Below are 6,935 nucleotides of genomic sequence, written 5' to 3'. Positions count from 1 at the left end.
AGGGAGGGCTTTGTATGCGTCGTGGAAGTTAGAGTAACAATGATCCAGAATTTTGCCAGCCAGGGTCGTGCATTCAATATGCTGATAAAATTTAGGGAGCCTTGTTTTCAGATTAGCCTTGTTAAAATCCCCAGCTACAATAAATGCAGCCTCAGGATATGTGGTTACCAGTTTACATAGAGTCCAATTAAGTTTTTCAGGCCGTCGAGGTATCTGTTTGGAGGGATATACACGACTGTGATTATAATCGAAGAGAATTCTCTTGGTAGATATGACACAGACAATGCCGACAACGCATTACAGTTTTCTTAAACGCTTTGGTGCAATTTTCACAAGTATGTGGACATTTCCACAACTCTTAGTCCACAACTCAATACAGTCATCAAAAAGACAGTTGTTTCAGAAACTCTAAGCACATTTTTTATTAAATAAGTACAACACACAAAATCCTAAAGTCTCTTTTTCACCAAACAGTTTCTCATCTATAAATACATGTTCACATTGCAATACATGTTGATATAAGTTTTATGGGAAAGTTGAATGTCAGCACAATGTAATGCTCACGTTAATTTTGATATGATTCTATTCTCATTGGTTACGATACATTTTACTATTACTTGAGAACAAATCAAATTGAATCAAAAATCGAATCAAGATTTTGGTCGCGTATAGAGATTGGCAGATGTGTATAGTAGATGCAGCAGCTTCTATCTCAAGGCCATCAGACTGTTAAACAGCCATCACTAACATTGAGTGGCTGCCAACATACTGACTCAAATCTCTAGCCACTTTAATAATTAAAGATTGGATGTAATACATGTARCACTAGCCACTTTAAACAATGCCACTTTATATAATGTTTACATACCCTACATTACTCATCTCATATGTATATACTGTACTCTATACCATCTACTGCATCTTGCCTATGCCGTTCGGCCATCGCTCATCCATATATTTATATGTACATATTCTTATTCATTCCTTTACAATTGTGTGTAAAAGGTASTTGTTGTGAAATTGCTAGATTACTTGTTAGATATGACTGCATGGTCGGGAACTAGAAGCACAAGCATTTCACTACACTCGCATTAAAATCTACTAACCATGTGTATGTGACCAATAACATTTGATTTGATTTGATGCTGGCATTGTCTGTGTCATGTCTGTGTCAGTTATCAGTCAATCTGACTATTCTCTCATCTTTGATTTTATTGACTTTTTTCAGCAATTTGAGGGTTTTCTGCATAGTTGTCTAATGTTGGTGGGGCATATTAACCTGTTTTAATGTTACTCTTGAATCACTATGAGAAATATAATAGTATTTCTTGAGTGTACTTTTCACAGAGCTGAGATATACTTTGAGGTGCAAAGCGTAGCAATGCAGTTGAAATCAATCAWCGACACAGACATGGTGYCGTAGCAGGAAGCTCAGAATMCTGTGAACCAAGAGGTTGTGAGTTCAAATCCCATGTTAAGACATGATGAATAATAATTACTGTATAAATGCACATGKACAATGTAAGTACGGTATGGATGTTGAAACAGCTGTATGTTAAAAGCAGTGTGGGTGTCTCTAACCTTGCCAGCATACTGTAAATGGATCAGMGTCTTGATGGACTCTGCACAGTAACAAGAGATGATGTAATTAAACACAATTATTTTGTGGACCATCAGGCGACCTCCTAAAAATTCCTTCACCTTTTACTGCAGTGGGCTAAATCAGGGTCACACAGGGTGTTTCTTGGTTGTCTTAAACAAATCTACTTTGAAACCAAAGTATACACCTCACACACATGGTCATGAGCTTACAMAAAAGAAGACACCTGTACCCTGGCAGATAAAGAGTTGATATGTAGTCCATTTTGAGTTTGCGTCCCAKTATTCCACTTTATATACATCACAGAAGAKTGAAKTATAACACCAGATTTTCAACGTTTCAAAAAAMATGTTTATTAATTATGAAATTATGAAGAATATTAGTAACATTCCACCCACAAAGCCACAAGTCATTTGACTTCAGGAAAGGGCTATGGGACGTCCTTGGAACAAGCCGGGAACTAGAGAAAACCTCCAGGGGACAATGACAGAATTTCCTATGTTTTAAATGTTCTTGGACACAGTAATGTTTTTGCAACGTCCAATAAGATGTGTCTGGAACATTAATATGTTCTGAGAACATCAATCAATCAATCAATTTTATTTTATATAGCCCTTCGTACATCAGCTAATATCTCGAAGTGCTGTACAGACACCCAGCCTAAAACCCCAAACAGCTAGTAATGCAGGTGTAGAAACATGGCAACCATGTTTTCTGTATGTTTGGTGTGACGTTGATGGAATATTCTCCTAACCTTCAGAAAACTGGACACATGGATCTTCTTGCAACGTCCCATGAAACGTGTCTAGAACATTAATATTGTATATTCTGAGAACATGGCAACCATGTTCTGGATAAGTTCTGTTTGACATTAAGAGAATGTTCTCCTAACTGTAACGCAAAAACATGCTAAATAGGTTCTTTGGGGTTTTTTCTCCAACATAGATAGCATTTTCCCGTAACTAATGGAAAACTGGACACTCAAACATCAGGCATCACYGGTAACATTACAAACCGTTCTCTCTCGCTAGAATTATTAGCTGGGTTAGGAGTGTGCCTATCAGATACCCTTTCACACTATTTTGCCCACCTGATCCATACTGTTCTGGTAACATCTTCCGGTCACACTTTATTTGGATAGTCTGGATTTTCTATCAACAAACTATTTGTTGATTAGCAACTGCTTACTAAGGTTACGGTTAGGGTTAGGTTTAGAATAAAGGTTATGGTAATGGTTAAGGTTAGGGTTAGAGCTAGGGTTGGGGTTAGTATATAGTTAGTTGAAATGTTACTGATAGTCAGTAGATTGTCTGTAGAGCATCTACAGATGGACTATCCAAATAAAGTGTTACCCATTTCCCTATTATGATGGATGCGTAACCAGGCCAGAACAGCTTGGCTTAGCTCAGTAGTGTAAACTGGCATACAGTAGGGTGAGAATTCCTAGCTGAAAGTGAGGATACAAAGTTTCACCCTCTGAGGGTTAAAGCACCTCAACAGAGTGTTAGTGTTAAGAGGACGAATTAAGTGAACATTACTATGCAGTAGATGCTTTGGATGAATAAGAGGGATTGGAAGCAGAGGGTCTTCTGCTTCCAAGAGCCACATTTGGTTTTGGCACTTTGCCTCTCAGCTGTGTTGTACTTGAGTGCAGCTCTTGTGAGAAACGGGGCCCACTTAGTGTTGGGTAAACAGCTTACACACACACACACACACACACACACACACACACACACACCACACACACACACCACACACACACCACACACACACACACACACACACACACACACACACACACACACACACACACACACACACACACACACCACACACACCACACCACACACACACACACACACACGTCTTCCTGTTATCTGATTGGCTCCTTGTGCCATCTGCTGCTGCATGCCCTCCTCTCTTTGCCACTGGCAGTCACATCTCTGTCCTCCTTCTCTCTAATAATCTTCTCTCTTCTCTGACTCCCCTGACTCTCTCTCTCTCTCTATCTCTCTTGTCTGTTCTTTCTATGCCCAAACCACACTCTGAAGCGTGCCAGTGAAGTGCCTGCAATTCTCTGACTCATCTACCCCCACACAGTCTCACCACTCTTCCTCATCCCCCATTCTCCTTCCATCTCTCTCTCACTCACTTGCTCTTTCATCTGCTCAAGATGGCCTGCCCTCTCGCTCTCCATCACTTTTGCTCTCCCCCGTTCTTTATTCCTCTTTCTCTTTTCTTTCTCCCTTTCCTCCCTCCCCTTCCCTCTCTTTCCCTCTCCCCCAGTCTCTCTCCCTCCCTCTCTTTCCTCTGGGCCCTGTTGCTGGCCTTCAGTCAGAACAGGGATGTGTAACACAGCAGCTGCAAAAAGGCCTCACAAACATCGGCTGACAAGAAGTGACAGCTCTCTATAGCGCTCGCTGCGCACTGACAGCTGACAGATGGATACCAATCATATACACTGGAGGGGAAGAGACGAGAGAGAGAGAGAGAGAGAGAGAGAGAGAGAGAGAGAGAGAGAGAGAGAGAGAGAGAGAAGAGAGAAAAGCCCCAGGATGATTCTCTAGCATGACTCTCTGTTCGCGGTGACGGGGCCAACATTTGATTGAGTGCTGGGGAGAATAATAAACCCTTCCACTCACTAGCGCCTGGGCCAAGCTCTCTCCCTCCCTCCACTCTCTCTCTCTTTCTCCCTCACTCTTCTCTCTCTCTCCCTCCCTCACTCTCTCTTCTCTTTCTCTCCCTCACCTCTCTCTCCTCTTCTCCCTCCTTTCCCTCTCTCTCTCTATCTCTCCTCCCCTCTCTCTCTCTCTTCTCTCCTCTCTCACTCTCTCTCCTCCCTCACTCTCTCTCTTTTCTCCCTCACTCTTCTCACTCTCTTCATCTCTCGTATGTTTTAGTCTGTGTTGTTATTCTGATTCTATTCCCTTGTAATGACCCATGTATTTCAATCGTAAAGCTTAGAAATGTCCGGAGTATTCCAATAAACTTAAACTAATTCTAAATCAAATTATTTCTATAATACTCTTCTCTTTCTATGGTCCTCTCTTCATCATATTGTTTTCCTCCTTTCCAACCATCTCGTTCCAACTTCTTTGTCCCTCCTCTCTTCTTTTATACCCGTGTCCTTCTTAGACATCCCATGATGGTTGACCTTGATCTCTCTTGGCCAGACTTAGAGGTGCAGTATACAAGGTGTACAGGTAAATACAAAGCTAACACCAACTAGAGCTGTTGGCGTCAGGCGGTCAAGTAAGAGACCCCTCCCCATCAACAAGATTGAKACGTTCTGTCTGTCAGCCGTAACATAGCAACCAGGGAGGAAATGGCCAATAGGGACTGATTTGAAGCATCTAGCATCCATCTGCTTATATTTCTGGAGGGGGGAGGGGCAGAGTAAAAAGCTTTTTTAATCGATAGGCATCCTCGCCTTCCTATTAGAGTCTAGCGAGGAAATAGCCAGGTGGTGAGTGTCGAGCGCTGCTCCAACGACTGCAATGAGATAAAGAGACGAAAGAGGGGTGTATAGTTGAGAGAAGGGAAAGGGAGAAATAGTGATGTGTAGAAAGGGAAGTTGCCAGAGGAAAGGAAGAAAAAGAGAGGAAAGTAGAGGAGGAGAGGAAAGGAGAAGAGAGGAGGACCCTAAAGGAACAGGTAATGAAAGACAGAATAAGAGTGGAGGGGAGGGAAGAAGAGACAGAGGTGTAACGGCGTTCTCTTCCTCTTCATCCGAAGAGGGGAGCAGGGATTAAACCAAAAATGCAGCGTCTTGATTATGACATGATTATTTATTTAAGTGTAGACGAAAACAGAACTTCCACTTGATACTTACAAACACAAACAATGTAGCTATATACTCTGAACATAAGGAACTACATAACACGATGACTCAACCGACGGAAATGACTACACACAAAGACGAACGACAACGAACGAACAGTCCGTATGTGCAAACAAACACAGACACAGGAGACAACACCACCGACAACAATGTGACATAAACCTACCTTAATTATGGATCTCAATCAGAGGAGATGAAAACCACCTGCTCTAGATTGAGAACCATATGGTACCATAACAACATAGAAAGACAACTAGACTGCCACGCAACTCACGTCTGACCAACCTAACAATAACAAAAACTAACAGAAAAGGTGAGTGACAAGAGGTAGATAAAGGAGGGGGACAAAGGGAAAATGATAGAGTGGAGGACAGGACAGAGAAGGTGAGAAGAGAGGAGAGATGAGGACTACAGTGTGAAAGAATTTGCCATCTGGGTTTGAAAGTGTCTTCAGCTGTTCTAGATATAACAGAGAGCTCACTACTCAGTCAAGAAGCAAACGGATGCAGGGGCTTTTTAGCAAATGCTTGAGAACCTTTCGGAGAATGGTGCCCAATTTATCGCCGCATGATCTGTCAGGAAATGTCAGCGTGTTCTGATTCAACTGAACTGCCACAGTCATTCAAATACTACCCTTGTCTCCTCATTACCACCAAGACATATCCCATATTAAAAGTACTGCYTTACTTATCACCAACAAACAACAGAGCAAGATTTCTAACAAAAATGTAGTTTCCTCAAAATKACCACCATTTTCCAACATCTCCATCGGCCTTGTCAGTGCTCACATCCCTGTTTGTTTGTAGATGTCCGTCGGGGGTGGGTGAAGGGGTATAGAAAGAAGCGCACACTTTGTTGCCTAGTGATGAAAGCTGCATGACAGATATGGGTCCTCATGCCTAGGCAGGAGTGTCTGATATTTGATAGCGCTCATCATTCTGTTAGCCTGAGGGCTAGYAACCATTTTAGATGTTTATCATGTATCATCAGGCTCATTTTGTGCTGTGGAATCGGTAATGTGGGATGGCGACCGCAGACTTGTATCAGATTGGGGGTTTGGCTTTCTGTGATTGGCAGATGGAGATGGATATGACTTTTGACCCTAGTACTGTCACGTTAGCCGCTAGCTATAGCAATAGCATTAACCACTAGTTTATGTAGTTAATATACAAGACATACAGTTGAAGTCGGAAGTTTACATACACTTAGGTTGGAGTCATTAAAACTAGTTTTTCAACCACCTTTTTTTTGTTAAGAAACTATAGTTTTGGCAAGTCAGTTAGGACATCTACTTTGTGCATGACACAAGTAATTTTTCCAACAATTGCTTACAGACAGATTATTTKACTTATAATTCACTGTATCACAGTTCCAGTGGGTCAGAAGTTTACATACACTAAGTTGACTGTGCCTTTAAACAGCTCGGAAAATTCCAGAAAATTATGTAATGTCTTTAGAAGCTTCTGATTGACATAATTTGAGTCAATTGGAGGT

This window comes from Salvelinus sp. IW2-2015, linkage group LG30 (genome assembly GCF_002910315.2).
Source record: "Salvelinus sp. IW2-2015 linkage group LG30, ASM291031v2, whole genome shotgun sequence".
NCBI classification, from domain to species: domain Eukaryota; kingdom Metazoa; phylum Chordata; class Actinopteri; order Salmoniformes; family Salmonidae; genus Salvelinus; species Salvelinus sp. IW2-2015.
Note: the sequence above shows the minus strand (reverse complement) of the source record.